The following is a 20,378-nucleotide window of genomic DNA, read 5'->3' on the forward strand; positions in this document are numbered from 1 at the left end:
AAAAGGTACCATTTACAATAGCACTTTTTAAATTTCACAAAACGGTAAGGAGTATATCAGCAGATACTGTATATAAGACCTACAGACCGAAAAAAGGACACATTGGGGATTGGCAAACTTTCACTATAAAGCACCAGCTAGGAAATATTTGCAGGCTTTGCAGGTATGGTCCCTATCACATGTGATGGTTTTGTTTTGATTTTACAACATTTAGCTTTGCGCAGTGGCAGTATCGTAGCCAATGAGGTTTATCCGAGGCGCGATTATTGCTAATTGATTTTACAACATTTAAAAAATGTTAACATCATTTAAAGCTAATTGGCATTACAAAAACAGACTGTGGGCCAAATTTGACCCATGCTCTCTATGATGTATAATTTCTGGAACTCTGCTACAAAATACCGAGAGAAATAAAATCTAAAGACCTCAACAAAATTTGTACCAACCGGTAGCTGGAAAAGTTAATATTGGTAAGTTAGGACCTTGAAAGCTGACTTATGGAATTATTACAAGAGATATGGATGCCCTTGGGGCAGAAGGCTTGTAAGCCAGGCTAGCTCCAGCGCATACCTGATATGCACCTGCTACTCACGCACCTGGGAGAAGAGCTCTTGTAGTTTCATGGTTTGCTGCAAGGCTCATATTGAGGAAAAATGTCTGAGAGGGCTGTGTTACCAATTCACAGACCCTGCCCTCTTCTTAGACTGGAGCCTGGTGTAGCTAATGGTTGATTCATGAGCTGAGCCAAGGAAGATCTCATAGGCACATACCCTGCTGTTGCCATCCCATGCTGACTGGACGCACCATGACAGCACCAACCCCCAGTCTCCCTAGCTTTCCTGTGTCTACCCCAGCCTCCCACAAGCCATGCCCCATGTGGGCAGGATCTACGTTTTGCTCTCCTGCTCTGGCCTTGAGCAGGCTCTGCCCTCTGGGGACCATAGGGAAAAGGGCTGGCAGACCCCCCCCCCTCCAAACTCAGGTGGCCTCTGCCACTGCCTTACAGTTAGGCACTGACGTGATGGTCATGCAGGCTCTTGGAATGTCTAGTCTTTAACGGTCTCACCAAACCACCAGGCCCATCTGGTGTCACACCCAAGCAACCAGCAGCAGAAAGTCAGGAAGTGCTAGAAAGTCCCGCTGGGATTTGGCCTCTGGGCCTTGCCCTTTGTCTTTGGCACTTTGGGTGCATCCCCTTTGCAGGTGTAGGTGGAGCCGGGGTGCTTTTCCGCCCCACGTTCTGGCGCTGTGCCCCAAGCATCAGGCTAAACAGAGCACGGTTTGCCACAGAGGAGCAGGTAGCTAGGAGAGCGCTCTCCGAATTGCGTTACTACACTCCCAAAACCCGACAGTGTCCAAACTGTCCTGTATGGGCAACCTCCTTAGCAAGCTTCTCTCTTGCCCTTGTCCCCCAATCTCCCCAACTCGAATTTGGAGATGGCCAGGGTCATCCAATCCCCTCTACATCCTTGCTTAAAGGAGACAGAGCTGAAGTCACCGGGAGGGTGAAGGCAGGGGATATCAAAGGAAGACAAAAGTGTGCCAAAGGCAGGACTACCAGAAAGGGGTCACCGTAGCAGTGGGAGTGTACCATCAGCATGTAGGCTCCTGGCTACAAGTGGAGCTGTCACACATTTGGGGAAACCTCTATTCCAAGAAGCTAGCTTAGGTGAGATATCATAGACATCTTCCATGAAGTCCTTCACCAAAGGCCATGCCTTCAGCAGCTCATACAGCCCTGCTGGAGGCTTCCTGCCTCTTTACAGGAGTGATCCAGGTACATGAGGGCCATCGGGGCCAGCTGCCAGAGGGGCTGAGAAAGGAAGAGCTTGATGAAGGCCATTGGCTCAGCTCTCCGCCCCTTATTGATGTCAAAGAAGACCCAAGAGAGAAAAGCTTTCAGACACTCTGTCAAGGAGAAATTCTCCACCCACGTAGCCTCTGTAAACAGAAATTTTCAGGGCCACTGCTGCTGTCACTGCCACTACGGTGCAGTAGAAGAAGCGAGTCTGCTCCTACCTCCTACCTTCCTTGGATTGTCATTGCTGAAGACCTCAGCTTGGAGAAAAACACAGCAGCAGCGGAACCACGAGGCTGGAGGACGAAACTGAAGACCACGTCACACAGCCGTTCCATTCAGCCTGCCTCTTCTCGCTCCCCGTTTCTTGCAGGGAACACAGTTACTTTGCCATTGGCTGCTTTCCCCTCGCAGATTCCAGAAATTACCAAATTAGCAGTCATTGACTTGACTGACTTGTCTACTGGGGCCTGGACCTGTCTGCCCCTTTATCTCCCCCGACACCGGATATGGGTCATGAAACGGGTGCACAATTTTCAATGCTCCCACTGCTGCTCTGGCCCGTGCTGCCTTTAGATCCCAACCCCTCTTTGGTGCTCCACTTAATAATGAGAATTGAGGCCCCTTGCATCCCAATCCCTCAGTCACAGCAGCAGGATCTTCTGCTTCTCCTCCCACACCTCCTAACATCTCATCCTTCTTCCTCGCCTGTCTTTAAAGTCAAATCACCCACTTCTATGTGTGTGGATTCTCCTCCCTTTTTCTTATAGCCTCCCCCCCTTCGAGTCCCTTTAGCCAGTGTCTCGGTCTTCACCAGCCTCTGCAAACACCCCCACCCCAGCATCACAGTCAGTGCATCTGCAAAACGGACCCCAGTGGGTGCTTTGGCCTTGGTGTGACTGTCACAGGTGCCGCTCTGCCTTGCCATGCTTTCGTCTTCAGGTTTCCGCCGGGACCCAGCATGAGCCCCGTCGCTCAGGACCAGGCTTCTCCCCATAGGGAAGAAACAACCCTGCCAAGGCCAAGGTTGCCACCTGCTTTTATGGCTAGCAGCCCTACCTCAGCTTTCCCCCTTCCTTTTAGGGCAGGAACCACCCTTTAGCTGAAATGTGGGAGCCGATCTGGGCGGTGGCAGGAAGCCACTCTCTTCAAGGCCCCTGTTTTTTTCTGGCCCACCTACCACTGCTTCTGCAGTAGCCTCACTCCAGGACACTTCAGCCTCGCCATCCAAGCCGGCTTTGGACTCTGATACCACACTCAGTTCCCAGCCTGCTCTCTTCCTGTCTCTTCTCTGCACCTTTCCCTCTGGGAAAGCTGGCAGCTCCCGCAGAACCCCCGTGCCTAGCCTCGACAGCAGGCCTGGCCCCCATCAGCGGTCAACTTTTCCAACTGTTCCAAATGCGGCGCCTCAGGGAGCACCCAGCCAGCTCTGGCTGCCCTTTAGTTGTTCTCCCCACCGCTAGAGCCCTCTAGTCCATTAGACCTCCTCTGGAGCTGCTCACCTTTTGCAGGTATGCTCCAGCCCCACTGGGGTTTATGGGACCTGCACCTTTTGGGTAGTGGCAAAATTTGGGATCACTGTGTACATCCCAGGCAGTGGCTTCATGTCTGGAACACTCAGCTTTGGAGCAAGGCCCAGTGCAATACCTAGCAGCACAGCTCGTGTTGGGGATGTGGTCAGCCTGGGGCACCCCTGTTGCAACTAGAGAGGCCGGCCCTGCTGAGAGCAAATCTGTCCTTGGAAACACTTTCCTTCCTACCTATAATCAGAGCACCCAGAGCCACCCCCTCCATAACACGCTGACTCCTATTGGACGAGAGAGCATCACTGAGAAGGAACATGGGGCACAAGGTGCTTTGGGTCTTCCTTGTGTTCAGATAACCTGGGCCCCATCCAGCCAGAGGACATCTATGGCAATCAAGGGGAAGATGCCACACCTGTGCCTGGAGGGCTTTCTGGTCCTACCTGCGGTCAGAAGTCCTGGGCCCCGCGTGAAAGAGTGCGTGGCTGGTGGTGGGAAAGGCCAACACCATTCAGGGTGTTGGGAGGATTCTCTTCCCGCATCGGGACTGAGCACTTGAGGACCATCTAGTCACAGAAAACCTGTTATTTTTGGAGAAGCCTGCACCACTGAGAAGAAATGTGTGTCATGAGCTACTCCTGTTCCTGCCCTCCATCAGGCTCTAGTGTCCACCAGGCCAGGGCATCTCTGTCACCATCTGAGGGGCTGGCAGCGTACCTGTGATTGGAAATGCTAACGTCAGCGCGCCTGAGGGACATGGTCCAGAACGCAGGCAGTGCCATGGGGAAAGTCAGCACCACACCTGCCCTTCAGGAAATTTTTGTTCCATCATTCAGAGCAGCTGGGACACTTGTGGTCAGAGCACATCTGTCGCAGGCTCACGGGACAGGGTCACTCTGAGGAAGAGTTTCTCCTCTCACCTTCACTCAGAACATTTGGGACCCACTTAGACAAGAGTACTCTCTTGGATGTGGAGTAGTCAACCCCACTAAGGAAATGTCCAAACTTCAGCACCTCTGCTGCTGTCTTTCAGAGCAAACATAGCTCTGGCATAGGGCACTGCAAGCCGGACTCTCACCCTGGGGCACCTTTGTCACCTGCCCAGATTTCTCTGGAGACAGAAGTGTTGGGTCACCAACCCATTCATTTTTCTTCTACTGAAAGAAACAATAGCTCAGCAAAGGCTATCTAGAAATGGTGGCTGACCACCCACTGCCATGAATGGGTAGAGGCTCAGCCCCTCTGGTTATGGCGAACAAACTTAGCCTACACCATGTCCTTCTAGAGTGAGCTGAAGCCCAATACCTCAGCCACGTTTGTGTACATGTAAAATGGCGTCATTTCAGAGAAGGCTCATCAGAAGTCAACATACCGGCCACGAGAAGTTTCACTGTGGAAAGAAGAAAGACAGCAGTAAGTAGCAACCATGTCATACACGACTGCAACTTTTAGCCCAGCAGACTCTGCTTTTTCAAGATCTTTGGCTAACTGAGGTCCTTTGCCATTCCTTGTGCATTTCAGAATCAGATTATAAATTTCAGCAAAGAAGCCAACTGGAATCCTAACAGGGATCATGCTGAATTTGTAGATCACTTTAGGAAGTGTCACCATCTTAAATCAAGTCTTATTCGTGAACATGGGCTGTTTTTCATATTGTTTAATCCTTTAAAATGTCTTTCAACAGTGTTTTGTTTTCAGAGTATAAACAGAAAATTCTCTTGTTAAATTTATTCCTAAACATTTCATTTTTATGATGGTACTGAAAACGTTTCCGTATTATTTCACCACCATAAGGGTATAGATTTTTATACCTTGATTTGTGTCCTGTAATCTTGCTGAAATTATTAGTTTTAATATTTTTTAGTGTATTCCTTTGGATATACTCTATATTAGATGCATATCATCTGTGAATATAGTTTTACTCATGCTTTTTCAATTTGGATGGCACTTTCTTCCCCCTTTCTCTTACCTAATTGCTTTGGCTAGAAAGCCCAGTAAAATATTAAGTAAAAGTGGTAAGAGTGGACATTCTAATCTTGTTCGTCAATTTAGAGATAAAGCACCCATCTTTTACCTTTAAGTATGATATTTGCTGTGGGTTTTTTGTCCAGACCTTGTCAGATTGAGAGGTTCACTTCTATTCTTTATTGAGTTCTTTTATAGTAAAAGGATGTTGGATTTTGTCATATGTTTTTTCTGCATCTGTTAGGATGATCATGAGATTTCTAAAAGTTTCCATTGATACGATGTCTTGTAATTAATTACAATTGACATATGACATGAGTTTCACACGTAGTTTCACACGTACAACATAATGATTTAATATTTGTATGTATTGCAAAGTGGTAAGTCTAGTTAATGTCATCACCACACAGTTATATTTTTTAAATTGTTGTGACAAGGTCTTTTAAGATCTACTCTCTTAGAAAACTTCAAGGATATAAAATTGTGCATTACATACCCAGGATTTATTTGTTTTATAACTGGAAGTTTGTACCTTTTGACTACCTTCCCCTTCACTCATTCCACTCACCTCTAACCCCTACCTCTGACAAATACCGTTCTGTTCTCTTTATACAGGAGTTCAATTTTTTTTTTAGATTTCACATGTAAGTGAGATCATAATACTATTTGCCTTTCTCTGCCTGACTTATTTCATTTAGTATAATGCCCTCAGGGCCCATCCAGGTTGTCACAAATGGCAAGATTCAATTCCTTTTTTCAGGGCTGAGTAATACTCCTATCCATTCATCTTCTTTATCCATTAATCCATTGATGGGCACCTTGGTTGCTTCCATGGCTTGGCTCCTGCGAATAATGCTGCAATGAACATGAGGGTCAGATATCTCTTCAAGATAGTGTTCTCCTTTTCTTGGACAGATATCCAGAAGTGAAACTGCAGGATCATATTGTAGTTCTATTTTTAGTTTTTTGAGGAACCTCTACAGTTGTTTCCATACTGACTGCACCATTACATTCTCACCAACTGTGCACAAGGGTTTCCTTTTCTCCACATTCTCACCAACACTTACTGTTCCTTGTCTTTTGATGATGGCTATTCTAACAGGGTCTAAGGTATCTCATTGTGTGTGTGTGTGTGTGTGTGTGTGTGCGTGCACGCGTGTGTGTGTGTGTATTTTCCCTCATTGTGGTTTTGATGCATTTCTCTGGTGATTACTGATGCTGAGCATGTCTTCATGTACTTTTTGGCTAACCCTATGTCTTCTTTGGAAAAATATCTATTCAGTTCTGCTTGTTTTTATATTTTTAAATTTTTTAATTTAGGAGTGCCTGGGTGATTCTGTAGGTAAGCGTCTGCCTTCAGCTCAGTTCATGATCCCAGGGTCCTGGGATGGAGCCCTGCCTAAGGCTTCCTGCCTGGTGGGAAGCCTGCTTCTCTCTCTCCCACTCCCCTTGTGTTCCCTCTCTCTCTCTGTCAAATAAAATCTTTAAAAATTTTTTTAAATTTAAATTCAATTTAGTTAACATATAGTGTATTATTAGTTTCAGGGATAGAGTTTAGTGATTCATCAGTGTGTGTAACACCCAGTGCTCATTATGTCAAGTGCCCCTCCTTAATGCCCATCACCCCACATCTATCTCCCCTCCAACAACATTCAGTTTGCTTCCTAGAGTTAAGAGTCTCTTATGGTTTGCCTCCCTCTATATTCTTATTTTTATTTTTCCTTCCTCAGCTCATTTTCTTTTTTTATTAATTATTTTTATTAATATATAATGTATTATTTGCCCCAGGAGGGTATAGGTCTGTGAAATGCCAGGTTCACGCGCTTGCCAGCACTCACCATAGCACACATCCTCCCCAATGTCCACAACCACCCTCCCTCCACCCCTCACCCCCCAGCAACCCTCAGTTTGTTTTGTGAGATTAAGAGTCTCTTATGGTTTGTCTCCCTCCTTCAGCTCATTTTCAAATCTGATTTTTTTGTTATTGAGTTGCATGAGTTCCTTATATACTTTGGATATTAATTTTTTTATTAGATATATGATTTGCCAATATTTTTCTCACTCAGCAGTTTGGCTTTGCATTTCATTGTTTTTCTTTTTGTGTGTGTGCAGAAGCTTTTTGGTTTGATGTAGTTCTACTTGTTTACTTTTACTTTTGTTGCCTTTGCTTTTGGTGACAAAAACCCCAAAATCATTACCAAAACCATATCTAGATAGGAACACAGATATACATATCCATGTCTATATATCATCTGTAGCTATGCCTCTATCGCTACCTGAACTTATGTCTCTATATTGGTAAGTAGGCATTTTTAGCCAGGACTTTAAAAGCTGGTTATGGAATTATTTTATTTTAATTTTTTAAAAATTATTTATTTATTTATTTATTTGACAGAAAGAGAGATCACAAGTAGGCAGGGCAGCTGGCAGAGAGAGAGGGAGAAGCAGGTTCCCTGCTGAGCAGAGAGCCTGATGCAGGACTCCCTCCCAGAACCCTGAGACCATGACCTGAGCTGAAGGCAGAGGCTTAACCCACTGCGCCACCTAAGTGCCCCTGGAGTTATTTTAAAAGATTTTATTTGGCCGAGACACACAGCGAGAGAAGAAACACAGCAGGAGGAGTGGGAGAGGGAGAAGCAGGCTTCCCGCTGAGCAGGGAGCCCAATGTGGGGCCCGATCCCAAGACCCCAGGATCATGACCTGAGCCGAAGGCAGATGCTTAATAGGTGAACCACCCAGGCACCCCTGGTTGTGGAATTATCATAAGATATCTAGCAGTCCTTGGTTTTTAAGCCAGGGTGCATACTTCACCCACCTGAAACTCATCTCCTCTCCTTGCCTCTGGGAGAAGATCACTCATCAACAGCCGTATAGTCAGCTGAAAGGCTCAACTAGGAGAGAAATGCCCAATATTGCTGTGCTGACAATTGTCGGTTTCTGCAAATGTAGGAGATTAGAAAGAGAAATAGAAGGCAATGCAGATTAAGCAGAAGTAAAGCTGACATTATTCAGAGATATGTAGTTTACAGAAAACACTTGGTGTATGTAGAAAACTCAAAGGAATCTGCAAAGAGACCACCAGAAGCAAAAGTAAACTTAGCAAGGTCCTAGTATACGTAGAGAGAATTGTATTTTCCATGTACTACTAGTTATCTATTTAAAAGACACCATTTAAAATAAAATTTACAAATCTCATAAAATTAGGAATTCAGAATAAATTAACAAAAGCTATGCAAGACCCGTTCACAGAGAACTACAAAGCAGGAGTTGCAAACTTTCTCTGTGAAGGGCCAGAGAGCAAATAATGTAGTTTTGTGGTTCACATATAGTCTCTATCACATCTTCTTCTTCTTTTTTTAATTTTATAGCTCTTTAAAATTTTTATAATGTTAAATGTTAAAATGTTACAATGGTTGGTTCACCATCCTCAGATGAGCCGAATTTGGCCCATAGGCTGTAATTTGCTGTTCCTTGCTACAAAACAGAGAAAATGAAAAAGACCTAATTACGTACAGTTAGGTCCCATGCAGTAGACTGCAAAAATTAATATAATGTGGTCAGTTTCAAGTAGAATTCTGAAAACTGGTCTATGGAATGATTTCAAAAGTTATTTGGTGCCCTTGGGGCACAAGGCTTTTAAGCCATGATGGATCCTTCACTCATCTGATGTTGTGTATCTCCTGTCTCTGCCCAGTTATGTGGTTGACTGCAAGGATCCATCAGAAGAAAAATCCGCTCTGGGGATATGCTGCCACCTGGTGGTCTCTGGCCAGCATCTTCTGAGGAGCCAATGGTCCACTTACAAGTTGACTCTTATAGCCGCGCATGCGCTCACTGCAGCTGAGCCTTGATGCTAAGCACCCTAAGGACGGTTAGAAATGGTAATACCTGATGTCTCCATAATGAGGAGGCGCCACAGTCCCGCGGCTACATTCAGGAGGTCTGGAATGACACAGACTGGGTTCCAGTGCCGGCTCGGCCACTACCACCTGTAGAACCTGAGAAAAGTTCGAAGACTTAAATGCTGTTTTACCAAATTCACCAAAAGAGCCGGGAAGAGAACCTGCCTGCTAGGAAGAGGTGCGGAAAGCCGCATCCAGGCCGTTGGGGGCATCTTGTTTGCGCCTCAAGAGAAGTTCACTGCCCCGTTGGTGATGCCGTAGGCTCGTACCTTCCCTGGCTCCGGGGCCCTGTCCGGCACTAGAGAAGTTCCGGGGGGGGGGGGCTCTAAACTACCTGTGTGGGGGTGGAGGGACGGAAAACGTGCCCACTCGGGCGGCTGCCTGGAAGGGACACGCTGGGGCTTCTTAGCACCGCGGCTGCTCTGGTCTCACCCCTCGCCACGACCCTCCAGCACTGGCCCGCGGCACCCCCACCCCACGCGGAGAGTCGGTCACCGCGCCAACAGCACCGGCCTGGCCCGCCCCATAAGCCGCATCCGCACCTTGGAAGGATCAGGGTCGCTCCTGCCTTGGGTGGGGGGAGCCCGTTGTCCTCCCGGGACCCGAGCAGGAAGGGCTGGCGGGCTCACAGGCCTGGATGTCAGGAGAGCCTCGGCAGTACGGGACGGTCTCCACACCTGGAGGGAGCTCTTGCGTGCCAAACGCCCGTAACGAAGCGAGGGAAGAAGGCTCGAAGGCCCGGGGTGTCAGCGGGGCTTGGGCCGTTAGACCCCGCCCTTTGCCGTTGGCCGCTAGATCTCCGCGCCCTTGGCTGGCGCACGGTTTCTCGTCACCGGTTGCAGTTGGTCCAACCCCCGCAGGGCAGCGCGAGCTGCGTGGCGGAGGGGTTGCAAGACGGAGACCTCCCTGCGTTCCCCACCCCGCTCCCGAGGACCCCGCGGCGCGCAACGGTTCTTCGCCGCACCCTCCGAGGCGACCCTCGGTCCTCACCCCCACCGCCACCACCCTCCAGTGCTGCATGGGTCCCGCTGGGATCACCACGCTGACCCTGCCTCCCACCCCACCCCGGAACCTACTGCAATCACTTGTCTCCTCCGCTCGGTTTTTCCGTCCCTAGGAGGGGTTATCTGATCCCACAGGCTCAGCGCTCCGTGTTGGAGTCCCGACCCCGTGTCCCTGCAGGGCTCTCAGGTCAGCCCAGGGCTGTCTGCCCGCAAGTCCATAATGTTGCTCACTCCAGAAAGTTAAGTAGATTGTCCAGGGGGCAAACTGACACTCCAACTGCCACCTGAGCAGGCCGTCTCCTCTATGTCAATGCCACCCAGACACTTCCTAAATCCTGGCCTAAAGGAGACTGAACAGAGGACTCCAAGAGAGATCAGGAAGGGATAGTGAAGGTGGAGAAAGATTTGAAGTAACCGAAGGGCAGGACAATAGAAGGGGCCCCACCACAGCAGCGGGGGAGTGCAATCATCTACCCCCGAGGCAGTGGAGTCTTAAGACTCCTTCCCCCGCAGGCTTGAGCCTCTAGGGGAAACCTCCATTCCAACCACCCAGAAGAGTAAGAAACGGGAGACATAGGAGCTCATTCATCAAAGGCTAAGTCATCACCAGCTCAGGTGTCCTGCTGGAGCAGAACTGCCTCTTGGGAGGAATAATCTGGGTGTTTTCTGGCCCATCCTCCGTGGGCTCCAGTGTTGCCAGAAAGTTCAACAAAGGAAGAGCTGATGAACCCTGTTCACTGTGCCTCAGAAGCCGTGGAAGAGCCAGGGACATCTCAGAATATGATGTCAAATAGGACTTGTCCACCCACACCTGCCAGCAGTAGGCTCTGCAAACAAAATTCCAGTGCCCCCGCTGAGGCCACCACTGCCATTGTTTTGAGGTCCGAGTCAGCTGTCCCCAAACTCCTAAGCCCCTTTGAAAGCTTCTTTGAAGAATTGGAATGTGGTATAATATCTGAACAATAGAAATCTACAAAGGAGAGGCAATGTTATATAGATGGTAGACGAAATATTTAGAAAAGGAAATATAAAAAGAAAGTATGTGAGAATTGTTTTTTAATATATTAAGGAAACCTTAAAAATAGTAGAAAACATGGAGGGGAAAATGAGAAAAAAAATGAATCTAAAGCATCTAAATAAAGACCAAATATGTGGTTATTGTCTTGCTTATTGATAAAAAAGAAAATCTATGAGTGCATATGTCCATGTACCTGAGATGTTATAGGAAAACACAAAAGCTTGCTCAGCCATCCACAGGCACCAGACAGTAGGAGCACCTCTCAACCAGTGGGGGTGGGAAGCTGTGGACAAGCACCCCAGCCTCCCCATGCTTTGGTGGGACAATTCTGAAGATATTCCATCCGATTTCTCAAAGGATCCTTACCACCCGGGTCCAAAATGGCACACAGCATTACTTACCTTTTTATTTAAATAATTGTACTTTGGGGTGCCTGGGTGGTTCAGTCAATTGGGTCTGCCTGCAGCTCAGGTCATGACCCCCGGGGTCCTGGGATGGAGTTCCAGGTTGGCTCCCTGCTCAGCAGGGAGTCTGCATTTCTCTCGCTCTCTCTTTTCCTCTGCTCCTCCCCACTGTGTGTTCTCTCTCTCAAATATTTTATTATTTTAAAATTTATTTATTTTAAAATTTTGAAATTAAGTGTTGGCAAGGATATGGAGAAATTGGAACCCTGGTGCATTGCTGGTGGAAAAATCAGCAGTTGTGGGGAAAAATATAGAGGTTCCTCAAAAAATTAAAAACAGATACCATATGATGGAGCAATTCCACTTTTGGGTATATATCCAAATGAATGAAAGCAGGGACATGAACACATGTACACCAATGTTCATTATTACAAAAGCCCCAAAGTGCAAACAGCTCCAGTGTTTACCAACAGATAAATGGATAAAATGTGGTGTATACAGATATAATGGACTATTTTTCAGTCTTAAAAAGAGATGAAATTCTGACACATGCTTTAACATGGATAACCTTGAAATCATCATGCTAAGTGAAATAGGAGGGCATATATCATACAATTCCACTTACACGAGATATCTAGAGTATTCAAGTCAATAGAGAGAGAAAGTAGAACACTGGTTGTCCGGAGTTAGAGATGGGGGGTGATGGGAAGTTCTTTTTTTTTTTTTTTTAAGATTTTATTTATTCATGAGAGACAGAGACAGGCAGAGTCAGAGGGAGAACCAGGCTCCCTACAGAGCGAGGAGCCTGATGGGGGACTCCACCCCAGGACTGTGAGATCATAACCTGAGCCAAACACAGATGCTTAACCGACTGAGCCACCCAGACATCGATGGGCAGTTCTTGCTTAATGGGCACAGAATTTCAGAATTTCAGTCTGAGACAATGAAAAGGTTCTGGAGATGGATACTGGTGTTAGTTGCGCAACAATGTAAATGTTCTTAATGCCATTGAATTGTATACTTAGAAATGGTTACAGTATAAATTTTATGTTACACCTGTTTTTATCACAATTTTCACATAGAGATTTCACCCTGCCCCAATCCTACATGATATCCTTCTTGGCATACTTTAATGTAGTTGACAGAAAATTTGAAGAATTCACAAAGGCCTCGTTCATTGCCGCATTATCCACAATAGCCAAGATATGGAAACAAGCTAAGTGACTGTCACTTAGCTTGAATGGGTAAAGAAGATGTCATACACACACACACACACACACACACTGAACTATTATTCAGCCATGAGAAATACGAAATCCTTTTGTTTGTAACAACATGGTTGGACCTTGAAGGCATTATGCTAAATGAGATAAGTCAGAGAAAGTGAATCTGCATGGTACCACATGTGGGATGTGAAAAAGCCACATGTGTAGAAACAGTAGGACTGTGATTGCCAGGAGCTGGGGGCATGGGGTAACTAGAAGGATTAAAGTGCACAAACCTACAACTAAAAGATGTTGTTAAAGTACACAAACTTACAACTAGAAGATGAGTAAGTTTTGCAGACCTCACGCATAACATTGTGATTATAGACAACAATACTGTACTATATACTTGGGTGTTGTTAAGAGACTAGATCTTAAATGATCTCACCACACACACAAAAAATGATGATAGTTAGAGGATGTGATGGAGGTGTTAGCTAATGCTATGGCTGAGATCGTATTGCAATATATACAAGCATTGAATCAATACACTGTGTACCTTTAACAAAATTATATATCAATTTTTTATTTAGATGAATTAAAAAAAAAAGAAAACTCAGGCCTTACAATACAGTTGGCCCCTCGATATTTTGACCTTGAATTAGACCTTGGTGATGGAGTCTTTTAGGGAGTAGAAACACTGGGCTAAGCAAAGTAGGCTTTGGACCAGGAGGGCGAATATGAACGAGGCAATTGGACCTGTGTGGCATGGGTGTAGGGAGCCCAGGTCCCTAGGGAATGTGAATTTAGATGAATCAGTGCCGGTGGAAACAGCAACCCTGCTGTGGGGGCTCCATCTGCCACTTTGTAACATCAGTAACTTAAAAGAAGAAAATAAGTTAAATGTTATTTTATTAATAAAATAGAATAATTCATAGCCATCAAAATTTCATAATTATAGTGACTGAATTGAGTTGAGGAGTGCTTATAAGGTGAAGGGCGTGGTCAACAAATAGGTGCTCTACCAAAAAAAAGAAAGAAAGAAAACAAGAAAAACACAAACCCTGTAGCTCAGAAAGTGGAGGGACATTTTTGGAGAGCTGGAAACTAATTCTTACAAGGCTGAAAACATAGTGTTGCTATTAAGTAAAGTAAGTATTCCATATGCAAACACTTTGCTGAAAGTATATTTAACTTGATATCATAACACTGGTTATAGGCTAACACTAAAAATAGTGTAATGTAGGTTTAGTAAGACCAGATCTGCAGGGGTGCCTGGGTGGTTCAGTCGGTTAAGCTACAGACTCTGGGTTTCTCCTCAAGTACTGATCTCAGGGTGGTGAGATAGAGCCCTAGTGACAGGTTCAATGTGGAGTCGGCTTGAGATTCTCTTCCTCTCCTTCTGCCCCTTCCCTGCTAATGCTCTCTCTCTCTCTCTCTCAAAATAACTAAATTTTTTTAAAAAGATTTTATTGATTTGTTAGAGAGAGTGTGCACGAGCGAGCTCAGGCAGAGTGGTAGGCAGAGGCAGAGGGAGAAGCAGGTTCCTTGCCAAGCAAGGAGCCCCATGTGGGACTAGATCCTAGGACGCTGGGATCATGACCTGAGCCGAAGGCAGCCGCTTAACCAACTGAGCCACCCAGACGTCCCTCAACATACTAAATTTTAAAGAAAAAGACAAGATCTGCAAGTAAAAGTGAATTGTTCATATTGTTTTCGTACTACATAAAAAGAAAAAAAAAAAAAAGAACGCCTTAAAGCCCATGAACAGTTTAGACAAGTATTATTGGAAAAAGAAAGAGTAAAAATATCCTAATGTATGATGAGACAAGAAGAAACATTTCTTTTAAATGTGTATATATATGTATATATATATAGAAATGCACATATTTAGAAAAATGTTTCTTTTAAATATATATATACATAATTAGTCCTACTTTATTTACATTCTTCTTTTTAAAGTTCTTACATTTATGTATCTTTTTAAAAAGATTTTATTTATTTATTTATTTGTCAGAAAGAGAGAGAGAGAGAGAGAGAGAGAGCGCACAAGCAGAGAGGCAGGCAGAGGCAGAGAGAGAAGCAGGCTTCCTTGATGAGCAGGGCGCCTGATGTGGGATTCCCAGGACCCTGGGATCATGCCCTGAGCCAAAGGCAGCTGCTTAACCAACTGAGCCACACAGGTGTTCTTACATTTATGTATCTTAAGACTACAAAATAATATACCAAATTCAAAGAGTAGGAAGGGGCTGTGTCAGGGATTAGAAACATTTGTCTCACACGTTTGTCTTACTATTATTAATTGCCACTATTAGTCCTATGGATGTTTGATTTAGTAACATCTGTAATAGAAAAGTAAACAATTCAGAAAGAAATAATCTCAAATGCCTTTTTTTCTATATTTTTATGTTAAAATAGAAAGGGTCCATAGACAAAAGGACGAGACTGATACAAAGCTAAGGTCAAGGAAAGATTTGGACATCTCCAGCTGGCCTGGCTCATCCTTGGCGGGTAGGGAGGTAATACGTGCACTTTCACTGATTGGACGTTTCCACCTGGCCAGACACGTGCTTGTATGTGGGCTCCGTTATCAGGGGCTGGTCAGTCATATTTCACCAGTTCTGTTTCTGAGCGCTTTTCTCTTGGGGGGAAGGGGCAGGTTCAATCTAAGTTTATTGCATAAACAACAAAATGGCTCGCTCTTGCTAAGTAGGCCCTTACAAAAATAATAACACAGTTTAGAAGATTCTATTATGGTTTGGGGAGGTCTGGTACAGCAGTGTCCTGGGTTGGCTCTCTACCTTGGCATCAAGTATCGGGTGATGGTGAACTCCTGAATCCTCATCTCTGCCTTCCCTGGTCAGGTCAAGTACTTCTTCGCTTCCTTTGCGCTGCAACCACCAGCCCAACAAACTCGTCCAGCCCCCAAATTGGCAGAATCAGGTCCAGCAGTCAGTTCAGCGAGAGCCTACACGCCTGCGTAATCCCAGGACCGAAGGGAACTCCCAGAAGTCTCCCGGGCGCGGAGTGGTCGGTCTTTAGGGGCGGTGGGCCGCATAGCTTCTACGGTTTTACCGCCCCGGACTACATTTCCCACAGGCTACTGCAATCAGGCCGGATCAGCCTGGGACTACATTTCCCAAAGGCCACCGGGGTAACCCGGGCGTCCGCCTTTCCCTCCGGAGGTTTTGTGACGTTGGGCGCGGCTGCGAGTTTGGAAGTGTGGGAAGGAAAAGTCAACACCCAGCCTCACCAGGAGGGCACTGCAGACTCCGACCCCGCCCACAAGGCAGCGTCGACTTGTGTGAAGGAAAACAGTGGGTGCAGGGCGTGCGAAGAGGGGCCGGCCGGCGCTGCCCGCGTCCCCAACGCGTGTGTGTGCGGGAGTGGCGGGGTGCGGGCGGGCGCTTGGGTGGTTCGGCCGAGAGCTGTGCCCGGCGGAGGCTGGGGGGTTCGGGGAGGGACGTGCCACCGTGAGCCGTGTTCTCGGTTCCTGCTGTCTCCTGCCCCTTTCCTCTCGCCAGCAAGTGGTCTGCCCTAGACAGCCGGTCGCCAGAGGGAGGTAATGGAGCCTTTGAAGGAAAGCTTCCCAGCGGGAAGGCCAGGCGCTGATCCGGAGATGGGAATTTTAGAGCCTGCAGCTTCTCCAAGAAGAGCTCCCGAGAAGACTGGATGGGAAATCCCCGGAGTGGCATTCCCTCCCGACAGGGTTCCCCGGTGGGGACCTCTGTGAGGGCCTTTCACAGGTTTGAAAACCACAGCATTAACACATCGCTGACCGCAGACACCCGCTTTGCCTTCACTTAACGAGCAAGTCAAGTAAAAAAGTGTTAAGGGCGAAGAAGGGTGTGAGGTCGCGTTAGATCTGGCAGAGTGTTTTCTGAGTCATTCTAAACTCCAAAAAATAAAGGGTCTTACAAGTCTCTTCTCCAGCTCTGTTACTCTCCAGAAGCAAAACCCCAAAGAGATTGTGGTTGTTGCACATCCAAAAATTAAGATTTACGCGGGTCTTGTGTTTCCTTGTTGTTCTCTAAATTGTCTTAAGAGTACATTTGTTTGTCTTTGCCGGAGGTGCTCCACGTAATTGTGACCTTCTCTGTGTCTTCTTTACAGTGAATGATGGGGTCCTTAGAGAAGGATTCCTTCTCCCTGTGGCCCTTCATCTTTCTTTATACCCAATATTCTCGTTACCATTTTAGTTGTTATTTCTCACTACTGATTACAAATCATTTACATCTTATTCTGTGATCCCCTTTCTAAGCGTTGTGATAGTAGGTTGTAGAAATACAACTTCTGAAGTTTGCTTTCAGGGCTTTATTTTAGACTTTAATAGAGTAAAAAGATTAGTATTACTATTTGGATGGTATAGTGCTGCTGCTCCATACTCACCTTGTCCCAAGGCTTCATTGTTAAGTTCAGCAAGATAGGCATTGGTTCAATAGTTTCAGTAGCATATAACAGTCCTTTTACATGTGAAACTTTGAGAAGTGGGAATGTGATCGTAGGTTTGAACACATTGGTAGATCTGTGTCCTTAGTCATTTGTTTTGTTTCTTAAATTTTAAGTTTTAAAAGATAAATATTTATTTAAGAGAGAGATAGAGAGCAAGTGTGCCCACAGAGGGAGAGGGACTGGCAGAATCCCCGCAGAGCAGGGAGCCTGATGTGGAGCTCAACCCCAGGACCCTGATCCGGGCTCGGTCCCAGGACCCTGGGATCATGACCTAAGCAGAAGGCAGACGCTTAACTGACTGAGCCACACAGACACCCCTAATTTTAATTTTTTAAAAGTTTTAATTTTTTTAAATTTGTTAGGCCTTATTTCATATTTGACAGGAGAATTTGTTTAAATATCATTGGACAGTGAGAGGCAGTGTGGTATGCTGTTGAAGAGTATGAGTTCTGAGTCTTAAATTCAAAGCCAGATGGCTTTGAATCTTGGCTCTGCCACTACTAGATGTTTACAGTCTTTACACTCTGCATACACTGTTTCCTAAATCTTTCACATGGATACAGCAGTAGTTCCTGCTTCATAGGAATATAACAAGGATAAGATGTATTAATATGTGCAAAGTTCCTTAAAACAATGTCTGGAACCTAATGAGCACTCCGGAAGTATTAACTGTTCATCATTGGTGATTCTGGGTCATTCCTTTCAGAATTCAGTATACGTGTATTTTTCTGGAGAAAAACATTGTGATTTATTCAATTAACAAAGGTGGCATATGTGATAAAAATATTTACAACCATTAGTGTGCAAGCAAAGATTTTAATAGCTGGGAATGATCTTGTACAAAATAAAATAAAGTCTTTAAAGAAAAAAAAAAAAAACAGAAGAAGAAGAAGGTTGAACCTTCAGCCCTAGCTCCTGGTCTCAGGACAGGGATGGGGGAAGGGACTGGAAAATGAGTTAATAATCGATCATGCCTATGTGATGAACTGCCATAAAGATCCCTAAAGTATAGGGTCTGGAGAACTTCTGGGCTGGTTAGCACATCCCTGTGCCAGGAGCATGGCACACCGGTCCATCTCCTCAGAGACAGAAGCCCTTGCACTTGGAGGCTTTCCGGACCTTACCCTGTGTATCTTCATCTGGCTATTCATCTGTATACTTTATCATATCCCTTAATGTATAATAAGCCAGTACACTTAGTGTTTCCCTGAGTTCTCTGAGCTGTTCTAGCAAATTTTTGAACCTGAGGAGGAGGTTGTGGGAACCCCAATTTATAGCTAGTTGGTCAGAAGTACAGATGACAACCTTGGATGTGTAGTTGATTTCTGAAGTGGGGACAGTCTTGGACTGAGCTCTTAACTTGTGAGATTTGATGCTAATTCCAGGTAGATGGTGTCAGACCTCAGAGCTGAATTAAACTGTAGGGCATCCAGTTGGTGTCAGAGAATTGATGTGTTTTTTAAAAAATGCATAGTTGGTATCAGAAGCACTGTGAGAGTAGAGGAAACCAATGCATGTGTCCTAAATACAGACATAATAATAATATTTTGGTGTGCATTTTCCCCCTCCCATTTTTTTGTTAGCAGATATATAGGGTTTTATTGTATCTGCAGAATACAGTCACACAAACTGATTATGTAAAGCAGCAAAGACTCTTAGACTAAAAAAGGGAAACCATAGGACTCAATATTGTTTGCATGCAGCAGGAATAAGAGAGAAACACTAGTGATACTCTTGTTTGAAAAACCTTATCAGTATTTACACCTTATGGGATTATAGGAATGTCATATAAAAATTATAGGTGCAGGTGAAAGGACTTTCCAAGGATCTGTTGTACAAATTACTCTTCCAGTGACAAATTTATGTAAGAAGAGAGTAAGATGATAGCAGTTATAAACATGTGTACCAATCTCCAAGTTGCACAGTAAGAACAGGATTCAACCATCGTTTGTTATTTCAGTTTTGCATCTTATTACACAATGGTGCCTCTCTGTCATTTCTTTTCTTTTCTTTTTTTTTTTTTTTTAAGATTTTATGTATTTATTTGACAGACAGAGATCACAAGTAGGCAGAGAGGCAGGCAGAAAGAGAGGGGGGAGCAGGCTCCCCAGTGAGCAGAGAGCCCAACAAGGGACTTGATCCCAGGACCCTGGGATCATGACCTGAGCCGAAGGCAGAGGCTTAACCCATTGAGCCACCCAGGTGCCAATCTCTCTGTCATTTCTATAGAGAGAGAAAATTTAAACATTAGAGAAATCTTTCCTGCTATTTTGAAAAAGAAAAGTTGCAGTCTTAAGGTCAGGATCTATGTATTTTTGTTAAAATTATAATAAAACATACTGGAGAGAAGTAAAAAATGGAAACAAATTATGTCCTTTATAAAAATGAAATGAGGGGGATGTCATGTTCTTCAGTAATAATAATAGCTAATTCACGTTAAGCCATTATTCTAGTAAGTGTTTTAAATGGATTTTCTTACTTATTCTTTAAGATAAGAATACTTATCTTATTCTTTAAGATAACCATATGTAGTAGTTTTTATCCCCATTTTAATGACGAGAAAACTGAGCCACTGAGTTATTAGTAAATTCCTGATCAATGTCTTCAATATTTTCTCTCTCTCATGTCTTGACATCATTCTGAGGCCACAAAAGAAGTTCTAGTGATATGGCTTCTTTTTCATTTAGAATGTGGGAATGATTTTAACATAGGCAGTAGACCTGAATAAACACTTTTCCAAAGAAGATGTACAGATGGCCAGCAGACACATAAAAAAAGATGCTTAGTTAAAAAAAAAAAAATGCTTAGTATCACTCATCATCAGGAGAAGGGTAAATCAAAACCACAATGAGACACCACTTCACACTGTTAGAATGGCTATTATAAAAAAGACAAGAAATAACAAGTGTTGGTGAAGATGTGGGGAAAAGGGAAACCTTGTGCATTTTGGTAGGAATGCAAACTGGTGCAGCCACTGTAGTAAGTGTCATGGAGGTTCCTCGAAAAGGTAAAAATTGAACTACCCTACAATCCAGCAATTCCACTTTGGTATTTACCCAAAGAAAACAAAAACAAAATTCGAAATAATATCTGCACCCCTATGTTCA

General features: G+C 44.9%; 2 long non-coding RNA genes across 3 annotated transcripts; one reads left to right on the forward strand and one right to left on the reverse strand.

Moving 5' to 3' along the window:
- Positions 1–273: 273 nt before the first annotated feature.
- LOC309852319 lies at positions 274–15,743 on the reverse strand. 2 transcript variants are annotated; one of them, XR_014305167.1, is made up of 4 exons: positions 15,621–15,743; positions 9,175–9,284; positions 8,102–8,223; positions 274–4,711 (listed from the first exon to the last, which is right to left on the reverse strand). It is a non-coding gene; the product is annotated as an uncharacterized lncRNA (long non-coding RNA). The 2 variants fall into 2 exon arrangements; XR_014305168.1 differs by lacking the exon at positions 15,621–15,743 and adding an exon at positions 9,731–11,330.
- Positions 15,744–16,016: 273 nt separating this feature from the next.
- Positions 16,017–16,744, forward strand: LOC309852322. Its single transcript, XR_014305171.1, has 2 exons — positions 16,017–16,136; positions 16,344–16,744. It is a non-coding gene; the product is annotated as an uncharacterized lncRNA (long non-coding RNA).
- The last annotated feature ends 3,634 nt before the right edge of the window (positions 16,745–20,378 follow it).

Source organism: Mustela nivalis (genome assembly GCF_964662115.1).
Source record: "Mustela nivalis genome assembly, chromosome: 18".
NCBI classification, from domain to species: Eukaryota; Metazoa; Chordata; class Mammalia; order Carnivora; family Mustelidae; genus Mustela; species Mustela nivalis.